This window comes from Danio rerio, chromosome 17 (assembly GCF_049306965.1).
Source record: "Danio rerio strain Tuebingen ecotype United States chromosome 17, GRCz12tu, whole genome shotgun sequence".
NCBI lineage: Eukaryota > Metazoa > Chordata > Actinopteri > Cypriniformes > Danionidae > Danio > Danio rerio.
In genome coordinates, this window is record NC_133192.1 from 26385001 (window position 1) to 26408165 (window position 23165).

Sequence of the window (23165 nt, forward strand, 5' to 3'; positions counted from 1 at the left end):
ACTGGGGTATTCAGACTCGGTGTGAGTTGTCATACATTTGATCAAGTGGCAAAGACAGATCAATGTCTTCATCACTGGATTGCTCTAAACTGCAGTGTGTGTTTGTAGCGATATGTACTGTAGATTATTATTGTGTTCTTTTAAAGTATGGTATGGCCAGTGCAATAAAAGTCTTTAAATCAAGGTCAGTTTAAATAATTTCTAATTTTATTTGATGTTAAGTCAATTAATTGGCCTCCACTTGGTATACAGTGCATCAGGAAAGTATTCATAGCGCTTCAGTTTTTCCATATTTTTTTATGTTACAACCTTATTCCAAAATGGATTCAATTCATTTATTTCCTCAAAATTTTACACACAATACCCCACAATGACAATGTGAAAGTTTTTTTTTTAATTGTTGTAAATTTATTAAGATGAAAAAACCCTGAAAAATAACTTGCTTTGGTGGCAATTAAAGCTTCAAGTCTTTTTGAATATGATGCCACAAGCTTGTCACACCTGTCTTTGGCAATGTTTGCCCATTCCTCTTTGCAGTACCTCTTAAGCTCTATCAGATAGGATGGGAAGTGATGGTGTACAGCCATTTTCAAATCTTGCAGAGCTGTTCAATAAGATTTTGGTCTGGGCTCTGGTTGGGCCACTCAAGGACATTCAGCAAGTTGTTGTGAAGCCACTCTATTGAAATTTTGGCAGTGTGCTTTGGGTCATTGTCCTGCTGGAAGATGAACCGTCGCCCCAGGCTTAGGTCAAGAGCATTCTGAAGCAGGTTTTTATTCAGGATTTCTCTGTACATTGCTGCATTTATCTTTCCCTCTATCCTGAATAGTCTTCCAGTTCCTGCTGCTCAAAAACATCCCCACAGCATGATGCTGCCACCACCATGCTTCACTGTAGGTGTTAGCCTGGTCATGAGCGGTGCCTGGTTTTCTCCAAAGAGTTACATTTTAGTCTCATCAGACCAGAGAATTTAGTTTCTTATGGTCCAAGAGTCCTTCAGATGCCTTTTGGCAAATTCCAGGTGGGCAGTGCCTTCCGACTGGTCACTCTACCATACAGGCCTGATTGGTGGATTGTTGCACAGATGGTTGTCCTTCTGTAAGGTTCTCCTCTCTCCACAGAAGAACGCTGGAGCTCAGACAGAGAGACCATCGGGTTATTAATCATCTCCCTGGCTAAGGCTCCACTCTCCCGATCACTCAGCTTAGATGGCCGGCCAGCTCTAGGAAGAGTCCTGGTGGTTCCAAGCATCTTTCACTTATGTATAATGGAGACCACTTTGCTCATTGGAACTTTCAGAGCAGCAGAAATGATTATGTAACTTTCCCCAGCCTTGTGCCTCGAGACAATCCTGTCTCGGAGGTCTACAGACATTTCTTTTGTCTTCATGCTTGGTTTGTGCTTTGACATGCACTGTCATGTACATTCTTCAGGTTTTTTTTTTATTTAAATTTTATTTTATTTAAAATATTTCTTCGCATTGCCATTATGGGGTATTGTGTGTAGAATTTGAGGAAATAAATAAATTAAATACATTTTGGACTAAGGCTGTAACAAAGAAAATTGGAAAAAGTGAAGCACTATGAATACTTTCCTGATGCGTTGTATTTGCAGTGTTATTTTTTTTTGCTGTCTCCTAAAATGTAACTTATTAAGGATAAAAATGCTAAGCATTAGACATGTTTACAAGTCTCTTATGTCCGGGTCAAAAATTATTGCAACATGAGTGTCATTCAAATCTAAGACTTCAGTTTTCATCTCTGCAAAGCATTAACTAATAGATGTCAATTAAGAATAGTCATTATAGTATTACAGTATATAATTTAATATTCTTGGATTACAAGTGCAATTTTCTTTCATCAATTTTCTTTCTTTCCTATTTCCCCCCTTTTTTAAAGACAGCATTATTTTGTCTTACAGAAATTAATGGTTTTTACTGACAACAAGATTTTTTGACATTTATTACGTGTATATTTGCAATTAAACATTTGCAGTGCTTTCCCCTAACATCACACATACAGGTCTTTTTCACACATGCATAGACAAAAATATTATAATACATTACACACTTTATATTCTGTTCTCATTTCTAGCCCTAAGCAACCTCAAGTCATTTTCCTTGTGGGGAACACTATACTTGTAGGGGAATTTGAAAAAAAAAAAGCACAAAACAATTCTTTTATTTACAACTTATGTGTTTGAGTAAAATTATTTGAGTATTTTTAGTTTTATTCGAGTAATGTTAATTTATAAATAAATTTGCAATTGTTCAAAGAATATAACATTAGACATTGCAATGTCAGTGTTTTACCTTCAGACAGAAAAAAAATCAATATTTGGTGGAAAAACCCTAATTTTCAATCACAACAAATAAAAACAAATGACCATTCTTGCACAAACATGCAATAAATTCATAGACCTTTACAGAATAAAACTGAGAATTTTCAAGTGATCTCTTATTTAGTTTGCCAAATGCATAAATGCTGGCAACATCCATGCTTATTCAGTATTCCATGGCCTTTTTTGTAAACAATTAAACATACACACTCCCAAAGAGTGTATATTTCTTTGCACATCCCAGTGTCCTTAGCGGATCACTGTTAGTGGATGCATGTCCCTCTCGCTCCTTGTAATGTTGTGTAAAACATGGGCTGTCCTATTACAGCAGTGCAGAGTCTTTCTGAGGATGATTAAAAAAAGTAAATGTTCATGCAATTTGTAGGTGGAGCGAGTGACTGAATGCAAATCACTTCTTTATGGCATTTTATTCATGTTTACATAAAAAGAAAATTATGAATGAACGCAAAGCAAAGCAGTGACGCACCAGGTTACAGTGAGATCAGTGTAATAACGTGCCTTTAGGGTGAATAGTGTGTAAACACTGTCTGACATATGACGTGCGCTTGAGTCACTGCATCAGGACTATCAGCAGCAGGCATGACCCGGCATCGACTAGAGAGTGATGGGAAACTAAAATCTGTGTGGTTGAGACACATTCAGCACATCGCAACATCATGTACGGGTGTTTGGTACACTACTTAGTTTTTCTCTGGTCATTTTTCTCCACTTCACCTACAACGTAAGTGTAAATGTTACCCTTAATCTTTCTTTATGGGTTGTGCATTAATCAATCGAGTGATCAGGACTAAAGTATGGATACAATTAAGTGGATTGTTTGAACCATACTTTTTTGTCTTGTGTTTTGTGTTTTGTCTTAATTTGCATGGCCTTTTTATGTAGAATCCTTAAAGAAGTTTCAATTTCAAGTATTCTTTTTTTTTTTATTAGTCAGTTTTGGATAATTTGCCTGTTTTCAGTTTGACATTACTGCGATTTGGTAATCAAATTAAACTCATTTATACTGTAGATAATCTTTAAAGAAACAAATAGTAACTTTAAAGATACAAAAAAAACTCAAAATGAAAATTAATTTGAAGTTCATTATATTGTTGATGTCTAAATCTACTTGTAATATTTTACTGTAGTTTAGTACGTTATTGTTTGTGTTCCTTAATATTAAATAAGCTGGGTTATGCTGGCATTTAGACTACACAATGTTTTAAACTGTTGTCATGTCGTGAACAAGAAACATTCCAGACTGCATGTTGCTTTCTTTCTAATCATCATTTCATCTTTAGGCATTAATATACATGATGTCATCAAGAAGGTCTTCAATAAATGAGTGCATGCGCACAATCACAGTTTTGTACTGACTGTCTTGAAAGAAGAGTCATCCAAAAAAAAAAAAGAAGTTGAATAATTCCACCTGTAGCTATAGAAATTGCCTTTTCTGATCTGTATCTTAAATACTAATTATTTCAAAATAGACAATATAAATATACATTTGACCACCCCTGCATTAGTTCATACCATTGTGGATGCATAATCATGACAATCAGTCTATGCAAGACAATATTCATTCATCAGTCTGAAACTGGCAGATCTAGATCTAGAGCAAAACTTAAATATGTTTTAATAGTAAATTAGATGTAATTTAAATAGATACTGAAGAATGGATACACAAACTAACATTACTGGAAAAGTTGACCCCTCTGATCATCAATGTAATTCGTTCCCTGAATACCACTTGTATTAACCTAAACTGAACTTCAACAGTGACATTCCTATTAAACTAAACAGATTTTTTTCAGTTGACTACAGTGGAAGTATGGCAGAATCATGTATATGTATGTAATGGTATACCACTACTCTTGTCTGCCTGATATACTGGAATGTTTCACAGTCTGAAATACTGTTATGACTTTTATAATCTTTTTTGCATCTATGTTAATTGCTTTGGCACAGTCTACATTGTAAAAAGCACTATAGAAATCAGGTTTGAATTGAATTTAATTGAATTGAAGTGAATTGAATCGAATTGGTGGGCGGCATGGAGGCTCAGTGGTTGCCTCACAGCAAGAAGGTCGCTCCAACGAGTCTTGGCTGGGTCAGTTGGCATTTCTGTGTGGAGTTTGCATGTTCTTCCCAGTACAGGGTTGAAACTGGAAGGTGTGTAAAACGTGCTGGATGAGAAGGCAGTTCATAAATGAATGAATGAATTGCAATGAACTGAGCTGAGATGAATTAAACTTGAATTGAATTGAGTTGAACTAAACTGAGCTGAATTGAACTGAATTACCAAGACACCCTACATAATTGGACCATGTTAGAATCTGACAGATTTTGTGTAGTCTGAACAAGGAATTATTGGTTTTGACGAGTTTATGAAACTTCATTAGGTTTCTCTGTCATTTTGAACTGCAATTTATTTTTAAATGTTTTGAAATACTGTAGTGGCTTTTTGTTATCTTTTCTTCATCTATGTTAAACTGCTTTGGCACAAGCTACATTGTAAAAAGCACTATAGAAATTGAATTGAATTGAATTGAATTGAATTGAATTGAATTGAATTGATTTGAATTGAATTGAATTGAACTTAACTGAACTGAACTGAATTGAACTGAATTGAACTGAACTAAATTGAACTCAATTACCTAGACACCCTACAAAATTAGACCATGACAGAATCGGACTGATTTTGGGTAGTCTGAACATGGAATTATTGATTTTGACAAGTTGTTTTATGAAACTTTGCTAAGTTTTTCTGTCATTTTGAACTTCAAATCATTTTTATCATGGAACTGAAACTTTTGACTAAACCCTCTTTTTAAAATTAAGCATCCAAGACAACAGAAGACAGCAGGTTGCTTTAACGCTTCATAAGAAATACGCCCAAACTTGCTGAACCTCCCGCAGACTTCTACAGATATGAAGAGAGCAGGAAGAGACTTTGACCAAAAGCAGATGATGAGTCGAAGTTGTGACGCACATGAGAGCATTGGGAACAGAATGTTGTCTGAAGACCTACGTTTAAAAAACACTCTTATAGTTGATGGAATCTGCCTCCTCAAGGACGTCACTGTACTGTAACTGTGCTGCGCGCAAGAGTGTTCAACAGTGAATAGCATGAGAAGAAAGAAAGAGAGGGCTTGAAAGCACCTGTGAAAGAGAGGAAGAGTGGAATAGGTTAGGGCAGGTCTGTTCACAATCCCTCAGAGATGAGAAGAGCTGGGTAATCAGTTCTGCTGCTCTTATAGATATGGAAAACACATCTTGCTTTTTTAATCTTAAGAGGGGAACACGCTACAATATTATCAGCCCAATATTTCCGCCTGATTCTTCCCTTCCAAAATTCCTAGTTATAGCTTTGAATATCTTGATTGTTCTCAAGAATATTTGATCAGATTTTTCTTTATTGTGTAAATCTGATTGGAAAAACTTCACGGATTGGAAATTGTAAATATCCCAGGGTATTCGCAGGTTCTTAAAAAGTCTTGAAATGTCTTAATTTTCAAAATCAAAATTTTAGGCCTTAAAGTCTTAAATTCACTGAAACATTGTGTTGTGCGTCTTAAATGGTTTTAAACAGGCCTTTATTTTATTTATATCTATGCAAAGCTACTCAATTGGGCCAACACCTGATCACTAACATTCCATCTCAATAAAAGTTTTAACAAAAGTCTATTTATTAACTCTATTTACCAACTTTATATATATATATATATATATATATATATATATATATATATAAATATTAGGTTGAATGATCTTCCTTACAATAACATTTGTTTTTAAAAATATTTTAATTGAGCCATTAGAAAAATCCTTAGCGTTTAGCCTTGTGTAAGTCTGAAATTTCATTCATAATGGTCTTATAAAGGACTTTAAAAAGGTCTTAAATTTGACATGATGAATTTGTTGTATGTTCACCTGTTTCTTTGCATATGTATGTGTATATATATATATATATATATATATATATATATATATATATATATATATATATATATATATATATATATATATATATATATATATATATATATATATATAATTATTCATGTTTCACAGTATTACTGTTTTTACGTCAAATAATAGCAGCCATTGCAAGCATTTAGAGCATAGATGGCCAAAATAGAGCATAGGGCCTGTGGCATTTAGAGCATAGGGCCTGTGGGCCAAAGTTGGCTCATTGTAACCTCATTGTAACCTTTGATTTGATTTCATCTGAGAATGATTGGTTAGAATGCCTTTAACAGAGATTGTCATTTCTGATTTTAGGTAATCTTTTTTGTGTGCTTGTTTTGTTACTCAGTTATAAAAAAGCTAACGGAAATTAAATGATTCATTTAAATGTAAATGATTTTTTAAAACGTAAATACTGTCACTCGACAAATAGAGGACAATGCAGAAGACATGGGTGAGCAAATCAAGGCAAAAAAGTGTAACTATTACAAATGAGATTGTTTTTGTTTTTCTGTAATAAGTTAATTAAAAAAATGTGAAAAAATAACGTATTTTTAATATAAAGCAAAGTTTTCTAGTTATTTTTAAATGTGATTAAATAAATTTGGCTTATTGCCTCAAAGTTTGGTTTTTGACCTTTCGTGTGAAAAGTGTGGGCACCCCTGATTTAGAGTTATACTGTATGTTTAAATGTAATGCTGTAAACAAAATTATGTTCAAACAAACTGAATGTATGATGGAATGAAATGTGTAGCATGTAGTGAAAATTTTCCCATGGTGTGTAAATATAGGTTAAATTTGATTGGAATAACTGCATAGAGTGCAAATTGTAAACATGTAATATGTTGTATATTTATGATCTGAAATTGCATATTATGTGAGGAATCCTGGGAAATAAACACTCACACGTGCTTTAGAGTGTAATGTGAACCAAAATGATACATAATCAGAAAGAGACCTGTCAAGATGAAAGCATATGCAACATAACTGGTTGGCAGTTATGTTGCAGCAAACACTACAGAAAATAAAATGGAGGACCAAGTCATCAATTTTGTTCCTTGTAAAACAATCCTTTGGACAAAAATTGCTACTGCAATACATGTACCAGGTAACTACTGTTAGTACCTAGCCTAATATGAGCTGTGTTTTAATACTGTGTCTACTCTGGATACAACAAGCGTTTAGAGTTTGTAAGCGAGAGAGAGAGAGAAGAGTCAATGTGTGAAGCATATTTTGTTTTAGAAACAGCAAAATTATCATGTATTTGACAGAAATGTCAAAATTGTAAGCAAGCTTACTATTAAGTGCAGTGATTGTGTATGTATATGGTTGTCAGTGACAACAAAGCAGTTGAATGTGACAAGCTCGTAATCACAAAATCATAAGTGGAATATACACAGAAAACTTCCTATAATGCACTGTATGAAGGCAGAATAATTCCAACAATATCTTCAAACCATCCATAACTTTTGTGGTTGAAAGTGATCCAACTGACTCAAAATTACTATGAAAGTGTGGCTGTCAAGAGATAACAGATGCTGCTTTATGACTAGCAGAGCTGTTGTCCTATTGGCTATTTTTTTTAAACATTAGGGGTTAGATATTGGCTAGATACAGCAGGCAATATAACAATTAAATACGTCATGTTTTTTCCTGGGAACAATATTTCTTAAGGAACTGTTGACATGAAATTGAACCCGATTTTGGTAAAAACCCAAACAAAACAAATCTAAAAATAAAACTAAACAAAAAAATTGTTTTAATCAATTTGTTTTAATCAAAATTAATCTATTCCTTTTCAATTTTATTTCCTGAAAAATTTATGTTTTTAAAATAATCCAAGAAAGGTTGCCAGATTTTATAAAATTTATCTTCTTTTCCTTTTTAGGGAGAATCAGATTTTCTTCAATTTCAAATGTTTCATTCAATCCCTCATTAAATGTATAAAGGAGCAGCTTTCTGTTTCCAGTTTAGTTTCAACCTTCGTGTTAGTAGACTATGTAAAACTATATTTTGTTTTGTACTGTTTTTAACTATCTTGAAATCAGTAATGCCTAGAACTGCAATATGGGGATCTAGTTCTATTGGCTTTAGACCTATTTTTGAGAATGTGAAAAAAAAAAAGTATTTTCCCAGTAAGATGATAATTTTGGGCAGCTTTAAAACATATGAGCCAGTGATGCCAGTTCATGCCATACCGATTACATGCAGGGTCCACCTCTGGAAATATATTTTGTTTGGACAAATGTAAACAATGTGTCACTTTAAATTGTATGAGACCATGCCTTGCACATACCAATGACCTGTATGTCTGTTCAAGGCATATCTCCCATTGCTCATCCCAGAAAGATATTCTAAAGGATATTCTAGGTATTCTAAAGTTGCTGTGTTTGTTAACTGGATCAACATTTTATATGGAATCAACTTATTTATTTTATTTGTGTTTAATTCGATACATGGAGATAGCCATTTTTTCAGAAAATAGCCTGTTTATTTAATTAAAAACTATGTTACATTTATTTAGCCTACAGTATATAGGCTATTAAATAGTATTTTATTTATTCATTTAATCTATATTAAATTAAATTACAACCGCTATTTTACCATTCGTTTTAGCTTTAATGGTTTATTGATAGCTAGCTTAATCAAAGAACATTTAAATGAGCTCTGTGAAAAGTATTGTATGTAGGCTTACAGTCAAACATGCCATGGCTGTGACGAGTCGGCAATACTGTGTCTAAAATGAAACTATTCGTCTTAACAGAAAATAATATACACAATTATCCCAGGTGCAGCATTGTATTAGTTTTGAGCAAACATGAACAAAACATGGAGAAAACACCTGCACCATACCTGTCAACATTGGGATGTGAAAATAAGGGGTAACCACATTAAAAATGCACAGATCTTTAATGAAAGCATTTAATTGCCTTCGTAACTACTAATTTAAGACTAAATTTGTTGTTTAAAACCCTCCAAGATCGACATGATCAAAGTATTATGTATATATGTTTGTTCAAACACGCACCCAAAACCCAGAGTATTCACTTTTGCTCTTCTTCTAATTGCATGTACAGAATTTGTTTAGGAAACAGCGTCTATTTATCAATATGGATTGCATCTGACAGTCACGCATTGCTTACATGAACTGTTTTGAGGATTGCATGGGAGGGGTGAAGGTGCCTGTTATAAAAAGGAAGGGAATCCTGCCGCTTTTATGTTTATTACAAAGTGTTTCATGGCTTAATATATTGTAAGCACTGAACAAATTCACGTTTAAGAACAAGGGTCATCCCCTGGTGGTTCTGCGGCATGGGTTACATATAGGGAGGACTGGTTGGAAAATTGGGAAAATACCTTTACGGGATGATAGTGGGTTAGAATTGTAAAAAACAGGGGAATCACGGGAAAAATGGGAGGGTTGACAGGTATGCACCTGCGGCATCAAGTTCTCCGCCTTCAGAATTGGCCACTACTGAGAATGAAACTTGGCTGTCTACTACTTGTAATGTGTTTCCTGAGCATTTTGTTCCCTGAGACATGTATTTCTAAAGGCCTCATCTGTATATATATGAAATAACTCCTTTATTTTTAAGGTCACTCACAATTATACTTTGATTTAATGATTGATTCAGGGAATTAGGGTACAGTGGGTTGTTTTGTTTAACAAAGTTTGCTATCTCCATTTTTTTTTTGTCAAAAAAAGGAGGGGCTACATGTTTCAGTTGAAATTATACACGCAGCACTTGAGTGGACGTTCAAGTCTTATATTTTTACCTTATTGTTTGATGTCGTGATTTTTTTTTCTTTTAATTTCTCTCTTATTCCTTATTAGTTTATCCTCATATTAGTTTCTCTATATTCCTGTTATTTGACAGCACTACAGAGGGTTGTGCTGCTCTTGTTGCCATGGGGACGTAGCTAGGCAGCGGAGTCTGCGATATTCTGCATACATGCCGCGCGGCGCTGCTACTTCTTAGGACTTACCGCATACTGGTGTGTGTTTGTGTGTGTGGGTGTGTGCATGAGCGGGCAGAAGAGTGCGTGTGTGTGTGTATGTGTGTGTCAGCATGTGCTGTATGTGCATCTGAGAAATGCTGCAAGCCAAGAGAGGGAGCAAAAGACAAACTCTATCTCCTCCATGCAGAGAGAAGAGGAGGTGACAGAGAGACTGAGCGAAAGAGTGGGTGGGAAAGTCACACATCCTTGCGCGCATTGGAGAAGAGAGATACGTGTGTGGGTGGGTGTGTGTGTGCGGAGACAGTAGCTTGTTTTTCTGTGTATAATCTCCTAGTCCTACAGAAAGACTAATGAAGCAGGAAAATCTCTCATTCACCCTGTAGCATTAGCATTAGCCTGAGCTTGACAGCACTGTGACGTGACACAATTCCTGTCACCTAGAAAGAAAAAAACTGAACAGAAAGCAAAGAAAGGGCATCACTTTTGTTTTGAACTAGCAGGATGTTTGGGATTATGTAATACCATAATGTATGCAGGTTATGTGAAGCACAATATGGTAGTAGCAATAACAGTAGTAGTAACAACATAGTAATATGTGTGTGAACTCTATTAGAAGGAGATTCAGCCTTTTTGATGTACATTTTTGGCCATTTTTATTTTTTATTTTTTAAAGAGCCCCTATTATGGGTTTTTGAAAATGAGTTTCAATCCAGCTTAGATTTTAAGCTGAAAGTGCATTGTGTTTAAAACTATTGATTCTATAAGAAAATAGTCAACTCAGAGTCGAATAAATGAATCGAGTTGGGTTCGGACCTTTTGCCTGAATTCATTTTTTAAAATTTTTTTATTTGCTTGTTTATTTTACAGGGACAATACACTTGACATTGTTATACAAAGATAACCGATGTTGTGTACATCAACCTTGACACAGAACATTACCAAATATTTAGTACCGGATCCAGTAAAATATGAACGTTTGTATCACAATTTATCATTTGCACCTGTTTTTGATGACTTTTAAAAGCAGCTATAGGAAATTGTATCATTTGTGACCTTAATTATGATTAATTTTGTTGAATTATTTTTTATTTTTTATCATTCAAAAAATAAAAAGTTAAAAAATTAAAGTTACCTAACTTGAATACTGTTAGATTCAGGAAACGATAAAACACTTTATTTATCTTTTTCTTGATTGTATTTATAGATAGTTATGCATGAAAATGCAACACATGCAAATACAGAAATGCACTGCAAATAGCACAGACCACATGAAAAATGTGTCAGGGGACCCCAAAAAGTTTATCGATTGTTTATTAGATTTTATGCCGATGCAATTAGTAAACATTAACTCATCAATCTCTGACTAAACAAGTGCATAAAAATACTCGCAACAAATGCCAATACTGAAATGCACTGCAAATAGCACAGACCACAACGAAAATGTGTCCGGGGACCCCAAAAAGTTTAAACTTGCTGCAGAATCATCCCAATCAATCTAACATGATAAACGTCTAACATCTTTTCAAATAGAGATATTAAGTCGTCTGCTGAAATTGTATTAATGTTACAATAAATATTACAAAAAAAAAAAATATCGCAATGTTATTTTTATTAAATCGTGCAGCCCTGTTATCTACATAAATCACAGGTGAAATTATATTGCATTAGTCCTGTTTAATGTCTTATTTATTCAGCATACACTGCCATTCATAGTTAAGACTTTCATTTTTTTCTTTTCTTTTTAATGAATCAAGTATGTATTAAATTAATTAAAAATGTGAAAAAAAATTGTTTTTGTGAAAACAATTATGTTTTGAGTACTATTTTGTTAATCAAAAATGAAAATTAATGAAAAATATGGTTTTAATAAATATTAAACTGCTTTCAACATCCATAATGATTATTTCCAGAGCCATATTAAAATGATTCTTGAGCTTAAAAACAGTTCTGCTGAATGCAGTACTGTAAGGTTAAATATAATTCTGTAATTTATGTTAATTCAATACAAAATAAATGTATTGAATTGAATGGAATGACTATGGAATGGAAATATGGATGCATATTTTCTTTTATGACAGACAACCATTAAAATTTTATCTTGTTAATAATAATAGCACTAAAAGACTGAAACTTCATTGGATAAACCTCAAACTCAAAGTTACATAACTTAATGGAACAAACCAAATACTAACAGTGGGTCAGGCACAAGGGAAGGAAACAGCTTGATGGATGATTCTGCCATGTGCTGTTTTATTTTTCAGACACCCATTTCTGACAACCCTGTGGACCATTGGGATATTCGCTAGTTCTCATAGCCCCCTGTTTTCTCTTCACCCTTTTACTGTCATGTTAACTGCGAATCCACCAGAGAAAAAAGCATGGAATATTGATGAGGCCATTCATAGCCATTTAGAGGAACTTGCTTTGCTGAATGAGGCAAAGATTTGGTCTTGCCATAAGTAAGAATTTAATATGTTTGAATTTGGGGGCTTAATTGACCTACATTTTGTTGACGAGTGCCAGAAGCACGGCTGTCTGAAAATCAGTGAACTTAACATGCTGTGATAAATATTCTGATATATTCAGAGGGCTTTTTTGACTCTCAAATTAATCTGCGTAAGAGCTCTTATTATTTTATACAAGTTTTTCTCTCTAGCAACTCTCTTTTGTGATTGTAGGTTTGAATAGATAAAGCATGTATGTGACTGCTCTTAGCTACAGATAAACATTCACTTTCAGTTACCACAATAGAAAAGTACTAAATTGTCTGATGTATGTCGACCGATGTGAAAGAGCCTTTTAGTCCATTTTTAGTCTAGCTTTGATGTCATGTTTCCACTAGGATACTTCTCATATCAGAATAAATTTACAATGAACAGGATAGCAGATGCAATGTTTGTTGCCGCATTCATCCATCCATAAACCCACCCACGCACGCACCTATCCATCTATAGTATCTCTATCTTCCATCATGTAGTATCTGTAAGATCTCCATCCATCCATTCATCATCCTTCCATTCAATCAAAGTATCTCTATTATCCATATATTCATCCACCCATCCATGTAGTATCTGTAAAATATCCATCCATCCATAGTCTCTGTTATCCATCCATCCATCCATCCATCCATCCATCCATCCATCCATGTAGTATGTGTAAGATATCCATCCATCCATCCATCCATCCATCCATCCATCCATCCATCCATCCATCCATGTAGTATGTGTAAGATATCCATCCATACATCCATCCATCCATTCATGGTATCTCTACCACCCACCCATCCATCCATATAGTATGTGTAAGATCTCCATTCATCCATCCATCCATCTAGCTCTCCATCTATCTATCCATCCATCCGTCCGTCCATCCATCCGTTCATCTCTCTATCCATCCATATAGTATCTGGAAGATCTTCATCCATCTATTTGTCCATCCATTCATTCATGGTATCTTTATCATCCATCCATCCATCCATCCATCCATCCATCCATCCATCCATCCATCCATCCATCCATCCATCCATCCATCCATCCATCCATCCATCCATCCATCCATCCATCCATCCATCCATCCATCCATCCATCCATCCATCCATCCATCCATCCATCTATCCATCCATGCACCAATCCACATCCACATTTTTAATCTAGCTTTGATGTCATTTACTAGTATACTTCTCATATCAGAATACATTTAAAATGAACAGGAAAGCAGACCCGATGGATTGATGCTACATTCATCCATCCATAGTATCTTTATCATTTGTAAGTTCTCTAGTAAAATCTCTAGTATCTGTAAGTTCTCCATCCATTCACAATATATTCATCCATCCATCCATCCATCCATCCATCCATCCATCCATGTAGTATCTGTAAGATCTCCATCCATCCATTCATCATCCATCCATTCATTCATAATATCTCTTTTGTCTATTCATCCATCCACCCATGTGGTATATTTAGAAGATATCCATCCATCCATCCATCCATCCATCCATCCATCCATCCATCCATCCATCCATCCATCCATCCATCCATCCATCCATCCATCCATCCATCCATCCATCCATCCATCCATCCATCCATCCATCCATCCATCCATCCATCCATCCATCCATCCATCCATCCATCTTCTTGCCTAATAATCCTGTCTGCTCAAACCTATACCTATACCTATTTGCCTAGACAACCTTTACCTTATTTTTTAAAGGTCATTTAAAGAGGACATATTAACCTCCTTTTTACACGATGTAAAATAAGTTTCCAAAGTTTCTAGAGTGTGTATGTGAAGTTTCAACTCAAAATACGCCACAAATGATGATATATAACTCTTTGAAACTGCCCCTCTAAGGCTTTGATCCTCATTGTGCCGTTTTGGTGGCAGTCTCTTTAAATTCAAATGAGATTGTGTTCCTTGTGTCAGAATCAAAAACATATGCTAATATGCTTTTTTTGGTGCTCGCAGCAAGAAGCTTGCTGGTTCGAGCTCCGGGTGGGTCATTTAGCCTTTCTGTGTGGAGTTTGCATGTTTTTCGCCCTTTTGTGTGGGTTTCCCCTTAAAAAACTTGACGTAGTGTATGTGTGGGTGTGAATGCATAAGTGTATGGGAGTTTCCCAGTACTGGGTTGTGGTTGGAAGGGCATCCGCTGCTTAAAACATATGCTGGATAAGTTGGTGGTTCATTCCCATGTGGCTACCCCTGATTAATAAAGGGACTAAGCCGAAAAGAACATGAATGAATAAGTGAATACTTTTTTGAAAATATATATCTCTTCCTTTAATTAATGCATCACCCCAATGTCCTGTTTCTGTTGGAAACATCAACAAATTAAGTAAATCTGCGCTTGTCAATCGATTTCATGGGGTCTTCAAGGATTTGGAGACAAGTAGATGTTTAATGAGCTTTGAGCTTAACGAGTTGATAACATACCAATTATCTGTCTGTTAGCCCTCTGGCTTAGAATACTACACTCAGATTGCTGTAATTACAGTACACTAAAGACCATCTTTATTGTGATCTGAGGTCCATTAATAACACATAGTATTTGCACATACCAATGGATATAATATATTTGCAGGGAACAATAGAGATATTGATGCATGTTCTAGAAAGAGAAATCACTTAAATCTATTACAGCAAATCTATTTACAGTTGGCACAAATTTCCCATTGTCCCAAAGGACTCCAAATAGTCGTTATCCCACAAACACTGGCTGATTGTGTAAAGCTGGTAAGACATACAGTACTGTAAGTGGAGTTAAACACCACCCCAAGTATTTTAAGAGCCATCGATCTGTTTGTAATGGTCCTAACCTCATATTGGTAACCTGACCCTATGCAGTAGTATTATTGTACCATTTAGACCACAGCAATACAAAACACGGTGTAGCTACTGAAGTGTTCAGACACGAGCAATGGCTGTTTGACACCTTAAAAGTAAGAATAAAGTAAATGCAGTCTCCCTCTCATAGGTTTTTCCTGGAAATGTTCTTTGTCACACTCACAGTCCGGCTGTTGTTATAAGGAATACAATTTCTCTTCTGTCAGTGTAAACTCAGGTAGCAAGAAGAGAGTTATTTGACATGCTTCAGAGCAAGAAAGAAAATTGTCCCACACAGTTTCGCAGACAAGCATATCTTTCAGCCAATAAAGCCTGCAGGAACCCAACTCAACTGAGGTATTGTCCTATTTTTTAAATGAGTCAGTCTGAAAAATGTATTTGATTTTAATGTTCACATAGAGTAGTTTTCCCTCACATGGTGTGATATTTTAATATTTCTATGTGAAAGGCACTTTACCAAAGACATTTCCTCTTAAGATTGATTTACTTTTTGTATTCTAGCCCATTTTCTGTCTAAGGGCATCTTAAATTTGATTGTGCTCATATTTGTTTTTCCAGAGAAAACACATGCCTTAACAGCTATGATAAATCCATGCTTACTCTCTAACTCTCTTGGGTCTCTAACTGCCTGTCGATGTATTTCTGCGCAAAACCTGTGCTGTTACACAGAAATCATGCCTCATCAGGAACTTTGCACTTTATTTTGAAGTTTTAGTCGGTACATTCAGTCCATACTTTTAGTGTTATGTTTGCTTAAAAAGTCCTGATCTAATCCTGTTTATATGAAATAAGCCTGCTCCCGAGCAGGTTTAAGCTACCAAACCTGTTGTTTTAAAGAACAAAACGATTTTGGATCATGTCAAATCGTCAATAACCAAATCTAGCTAACTGAGTAATCCACGTACGAAGAACAGACCTCTAAAGTTTTGGGGGAATTATTTTCTTAATTTTCACCTCCCAGAAATCTAAGAAAAAAAATCTTGTCTTGGAGCTCAGTCACTTTTTATCACAAAATATGGGAATATGATGCATTTACAGATCAAATCCTGATCTTCTCACTGGCACATGCAGGCCATTCCTTTCACATCAAACATGTTTACTATTTAGGATTTTAATCACAATGGTTATGACTCACACTAATGATTTGTACAGCAATATATTAACAACAAATAAAGGAATATTTATTGCTTGTTCTTTACACAACAGCAAATAAATTCCACAAAACAACTTAACATTGTCTATGAATTATAGAAGAATATGTATGCTTCACCTATTTATTTCCATATGGACAACTCTTCTTTGATAGTCAGTTTATTCCATAGCTCACTTAGTACAGTGTTGTACTGTTCTTGTGATGCAAAGCACTATAAGGTTTGAGTCCGGTTTCACAAAATAGATAAAAGCAATGTAAAATCAAGGTAAAACTTTTTGCTCATTGTGCACTTTTCTTCTACTTTTGTTTCTAAAAACACTATTGATTGAGTTTAGGTCAGTGAGTCACTAGTTTAAGTGATCTGTATGACAAACCCCGTCTTCTTATTGACAAGAAGGACATCTATCTGAAAAGTAGAGCAATATATACATTATACATTGATATATACATCAAACTACATGTAATATATACACAGCACCATGTAGTGCAGGGGTTTCCAAACTCAGTCCTGGAGGGTTGGTGTCCTTTTGAGTTTGGCTTCAACTTGCTTCAACACACCTGTCAGCTGTTCAACACACCTGGAAGTTAGAGCTTGATTAGCTGGTTCAGGTGTGTTTGATTAGGGTTGGAGCTAAACTCTCCAGAACACCGGCCCTCCAGGACTGAGTTTGGACACTCCTGCTCTAGTGGATTTGGCATCTGAAACATGCATCAAAGTCTACCCAGAGCAGTGTATTTCAGTTTTCACAAAAATGTAGGCTGAGACACATTTTTCAAATGCGCCTGGGCTGTGATTAAACATCGCCGCCTTTTTAAAATTAAGAAAACCATAAAGATAGATTAATGGTGCATTCACACAATGCTATTCAAACCATAGGCGCGTTTTCTGCTCTGTTTGACAAGCTTGAGTGCTCCAAATTGGGGCCAGGTGCGATTCAGCGGCCCTGGCCCTGTTAGAAGATGTCTGCCAGAGCACGGTTCGGTTAGGCTTTGGTGCGGTGCGCTTGTAGTGTGAGTGCAAACCTTGTCTGAGCCCAAAACTGAAGATGCAACATCACTTTTAAGGAATGTAAGCATTTAATATGGATTCATTAATCATAAGCGCAAACTGTTATAGTATATTAAAGACGCAAACCCCTTGCTGGACATCAGCTGCACCTTCATCAAACTTTCTAATACGTGCAGAATGATGACTTTTGATAATAATTTATGATTGTCAAAAGTTGTGGATCTGTTAGGCAAAATATTTGACTACGTGTCTCTGCATCCCAAACGACTAAAACGATATAATTAAAGAAATCTCCACTGTGCTGAGCGAGAGCACTTCTCTTACTGGTAAACTGAACAGTCGCATCATCGATGACGTAAGCGTGGTCCGGTTCGGAAGGCAAAGTGCAACGTGAGTGCAGTACACCGTGGGAGAGGGGAGGGGGGACAATCGTGCTTTGGTATGATTCAAAGCAACTGTACCTAGCGAGTACGTCCTAAATCTCTTGAGAGAAACCGCCTCGGTTTTAAAGGTATCAGGTAAGTGTAGAAAGCTGGTTACCTAACCAGTGAAAACATTACCTGTTGAAACATCAGTCATGATCTGCTGGATGAGTTCATAAGAGGTGTTCCTTCTGGCATGCTTTTCGTAATAATATCTTGTAGTGTGTGATGCAACAATAAGGTGAAACTGTGTAGTGTGTGCATAAAATTTAAGCAGAAGAAATCTCTGAAGATTCTCTTCGTGATGCAGTCAGATGCACAGTAGGATTTAAAAACAAGAGTAATGTGAGTTTATTTCTCTTGTTCAATATAAAAAAGAAAACTATGAAGAATGTTGGTAACTAGTATGATGACATATTTCAAATTGAAATGGAATATAGAGAAGTGGGTGGGGTTTTATTTTTTAAGCTCCTCCTCTCATCTTTTAATCACAGTGAACTAGGCCTGGCCAAAATTATTTTGACCAAACCATCAACCTGACATCTTCAGAGATAGACTGCCATTCTAGATTTTGATGAAACATGATCAAAAACTGGATTAACTTGCATGGATTAATTGTTCACCTTAAGACTAAAAAGATGCTCCAGCAGATTAACCATAGCAAATTTAGATTTCATAGAGATTTTACGTTTGCACTAAACAATCACTATTAACAATTTAAAAATATATTTATATTTATATTTGAGATATTTAAGTCAGTTTTCAGCATAAATTAGCAAAACAACAAGAAATGTTTCATGTTTCAATGTTTCACAAAACCAAAATTATTTGGGAAGGATAATGTTATTTTATAGACTTGGCACAGTAGTGCTAAAAACACAGCCTTGCCATCACAGCAATTAAGTTTTAACTATATATTAAAATAGAAATAGAATATTTAAAAATGTAATAATGTTTCACTGTATTACTGCAATGTTTTTAGCGAATAAATGGAACTGGGTGAGTGCAAGCAGGGTAAAATCAGCCAACTGAAACCGCTCATAAATATCCCACACTGTTAGTGGCCATTGTAATTAATTATGTGCATTACAATTTATTTTATAGCCATTTTTATTGACACCTGCTTTCTTTCTTTTTCTTAATCCATCACAAATCATTATCATCTAAAAAGTCATCCCACACTTTTAATAGAATATTAATTGCAAGTATACTATTAATAAGTATTGTGTGCTAAAACCATAAACATATAAACGTATCTCTTTGTGAAAGTCAGGAGGACAAGCAAGTTGGCTCACGTTCTGGCCTCTCTCTCTGAGCCCCCCTCACTGAGATGGTTTGTGACGGCTGCCAGATGCATGCTGGGAAATAAGAGGCTGAGTGGTTAGCCGAGTGGGGCGGCAGCAGCACAGCGAGAGCCACATGGCCATGTTTATGAGACAGGCAAATACTAACGGACGCTGCGAAACGGCAGCTTGCAGCCTTCCAGAGAGCACATACACACCCACACAGTTACGCTCAACACTGATAAATTGAGACATTTATTAGGGCTCTGGGGCTCCGCGAATGACAGCTTTCTGTTGACCTTGCAAGGACCAAATAGATTGTGTTAGATCCTCAGGAAAGCTTGATGGAGTGATTAACTCTTTCGTTTAGTGTGTGTCATTTGTAACACTGCTGATTATGCCATTAAATCAGCTTCTAATGCTTCACATAAAGTTCAGCTGATGTTTGACAGTGTTAAATGATTCTTGTGTATTAAAGTGCCCTTGCTATTAGTGGTATGTAATGTCATAATTTGTAATAAATATAAATGATGTAAGTAAAAAAAAAAAAGTGCACAATAAATGGAGATATTGTTTTAGAAGGAAAGAATAGATTCTGATCTGCCTGAATTAAGATGGCAGTAATTGATGGCTGTTCATGAACCTCCACGTTGACCCTACTGTTACAATTCAATCTGGTGTCTAGGGAGAGAAAACATAACATTTAGAAAATTATATTATGAATGAAGAAAATAAACAAGGACATACAATCTTAACGTTCAATTAGTTTATTCCTCTATTAGGAAATATGATAAAGCCAGTCCCCCTAGTTTTTCGCGATTCTGCTTTTGCTAAATCCAACACAAAATCAACAAAATGTCACACATTTTTGTGATCCTGCAAAATTCCTAATTAAATGCTAAATATTCACAAAAAATGTAAGTAATCTCAGAAAAAATTCCTAACCATAAATTCAAATGATATTTTTTTAGTAAGCAGACGCGGATAAAGCATGAGTAATTTGCATGTGAAGTCAGTGCAAAAATTGGATTAGACATCCTGTTGCACGAATTTGGCGTTTTGCGTTTCACATGCTTCAGATTGCAAAAGGAAGTTAGAGCAAACATCTAACAAACAGAGCAATGGAACAGATAGAACAGCAAGCCCCCTACAATGATGGAGATTGGCTTAAGAATGAAGGCTTCAGGACGTGACCGAATTGAAGGACATTATTTGTGTTTTACATGTATGGCTGGTATTATGATCTTTGTCAATTTGATAAATGTTTTCGCTTAACTCTTTCCCTAAAGTTAACGAGAGAAAACTCTTATAAATGTGAGAGAAAGTGAGATTGTGAAAAACTAGGGGGTCTGTAAAGTCAACAAAAGAGTATATATGAGCTTTGTACAGTGCATTTAAAAATAAATAGAATTTAAATAGAAATAGAATAACCAAACCAAAAGTTACAGGGGGGAAAAGGAACTAGAGTGGCGCCAAAGCAAAGAACTAAACAAAACCAACAGCCACATAAACTAGAACACAAAATCCCCTTTAAACTTACTAAAGAAAATAAAAATGTGAAAAAGAAACCGAAATCTTTAACCATCATTATCTTTAACGAAAGCATTAAAGTACACTTCCTAAAACAATAAGCAAAAATACAAAAGGCGGCCCCCACCCACTTGTTTAATGTTTCTGAACACTGATATAACTACAGGCTAACCCCTTTCCCCGAATTTACTACATCCAATCAGCTCAAATCAAGCCACGCCCACTGTTTACTTATTTAATATTTAATTTCTCTAGGAACTGCGTAACAATATGGGAAAAAAAGGGTCGCAGCCTTATTCATTCATTCATTCATTCATTTTCTTTTCGGCTTAGTCCCCTTATTTAACTGGGGTCACCACAGCGGAATGAACCACCAACTCATCCAGCATATTTTTTACGCAGCAGATTTCCTTTCCAGCTGCAACCCATCTCTGGGCAACATCCATACACTGTCATTCACACTAATAAACTACAGACAATTTAGTTTATCCAATTCACCTTTACCAAATGTCTTTGGACTGTGGGGGAAATCAGAGCACCCGGAGGAAACCCACGCAAACACAGGAGAACATGCAAACTCCACACAGAAACGCCTAATGATCATACCGAGGCTCGAACCAGCGACCTTCTTGGTGTGAGGCGACAGCACTACCTACTGCGCCACTGCGTCGCCGCTTCCGGTTCATCTGGGCTTTAAATGCTGTAAGGCCAGAAAGCAGATAGTAAAAAAAAAAAAAAAAAAAAAAATATATATATATATATATATATTTTTTTTTTTTTCTTTCTACTGAAAAATGTTACGACAAAGCCGTTTGCATACAAAAATGAAAGTACACCATTAACAATTTCTGTTTATGTCTTGATTGGTATTTAACTGTCTTTTCAATTTCATCATAAAGACATCTGAATAAAAATGCTGGCACATTTCTCAACCCCATACTGCACAGGTATCAAATTCAGTTCCTAGAGAGCCGCAGATCTGCACAATTTAGCTTTAACAGTAAGTAAACACACCTGTTCAAACTAATTGAGTCCTTCAGGCTTGTTTGAAACTTACAGGTAAATGCAGGGTTGGAACTAACATGTGCAGGGCTGCAGCCCTCCAGGAACTGAGTTTGACACCCCTGCCATATGGTAAAACTGGGGCCAATATTCATATCAAAAATGTTCTTGTGCTGAGAAAGCCTCCATATCTTACATTCTTATCTGAAAAATATGCTATTTAGCTATTATGGCTATTTAGTTTCTGACATGCACTGTAAAGCAGTAGACCAATCACAACAGACTGGGCCTTCTGAAGTTTAAAGAATCTGGATCTTTGAATTAACCATTATAGGCACTTTGACAAAAGAGGTTATACCTCAAAAATGTTGTGTATTTTTTTTTTACATTGACTGTATGTAAACCTAGCGTATTGTTGCAGAGCTTTAAAAACAAAGTAGGAGTGTTTAAAATGCCACACTCTTAAAATAAGCTTTTCAGTGAAGATTTTCCTCCTATTCATTCCGCTGTTTTGTACAATGGAAACATTCTTCATGGAATTTAGTTTTTATCAAAATCATCCTTATTTTAACCTCTTTTCAAATGGTGATGTGTATGCATGCATGCATGTGTGTGTGACCTGGCTGTGGGCCGCTCTGTGTCTGCTGGATGCTCGTGTGACTCTAGGGAAAAGTTTGTACTGGTAACAGGCTCAGTGGGATGTTGACATAATCTGACACACTTCTCTTCCAATGAGGAGGATAATATCTCAACGCCTTCAGTACTGTTAGAGATAAACACGTCACAGCTTAAGGAAATTCTTGCGTTGAGATAGAACTAGGCTTTTTTAATGTTGTTGTTTGTTTTCTGTAAAAGAGAATTCAGTGTGGAGCATCAGTTGTGATTTAAAAAGCACTAATTTGGTGACATGCCACCTTCTTTTTAATCTCCTACACTGTCAGAAATAGGAGTGATAGATTTTCAGGGTTACATTTCTAGACTGCCAGAATATTAGTTGCAAAATGACAGCGAGATGCAGGCTTAAATTTTCAAGATGAACTTACTAACCTACTAAAATAACCTACTTATGGGTTTGCCAAATTCCTCTAACAGCTCTGCAATTTTCTCACTGCTGTGTACATAATGACATTTCGTGACTTCAGCTAAGTATCTCTGTC

General features: G+C 35.6%; 1 protein-coding gene across 15 annotated transcripts in view; it reads left to right on the plus strand.

Moving 5' to 3' along the window:
• Positions 1–23165, plus strand: part of dlgap2a (discs, large (Drosophila) homolog-associated protein 2a) — a 249913-nt gene that overhangs the window by 62675 nt on the left and 164073 nt on the right. The window lies entirely within an intron of this gene.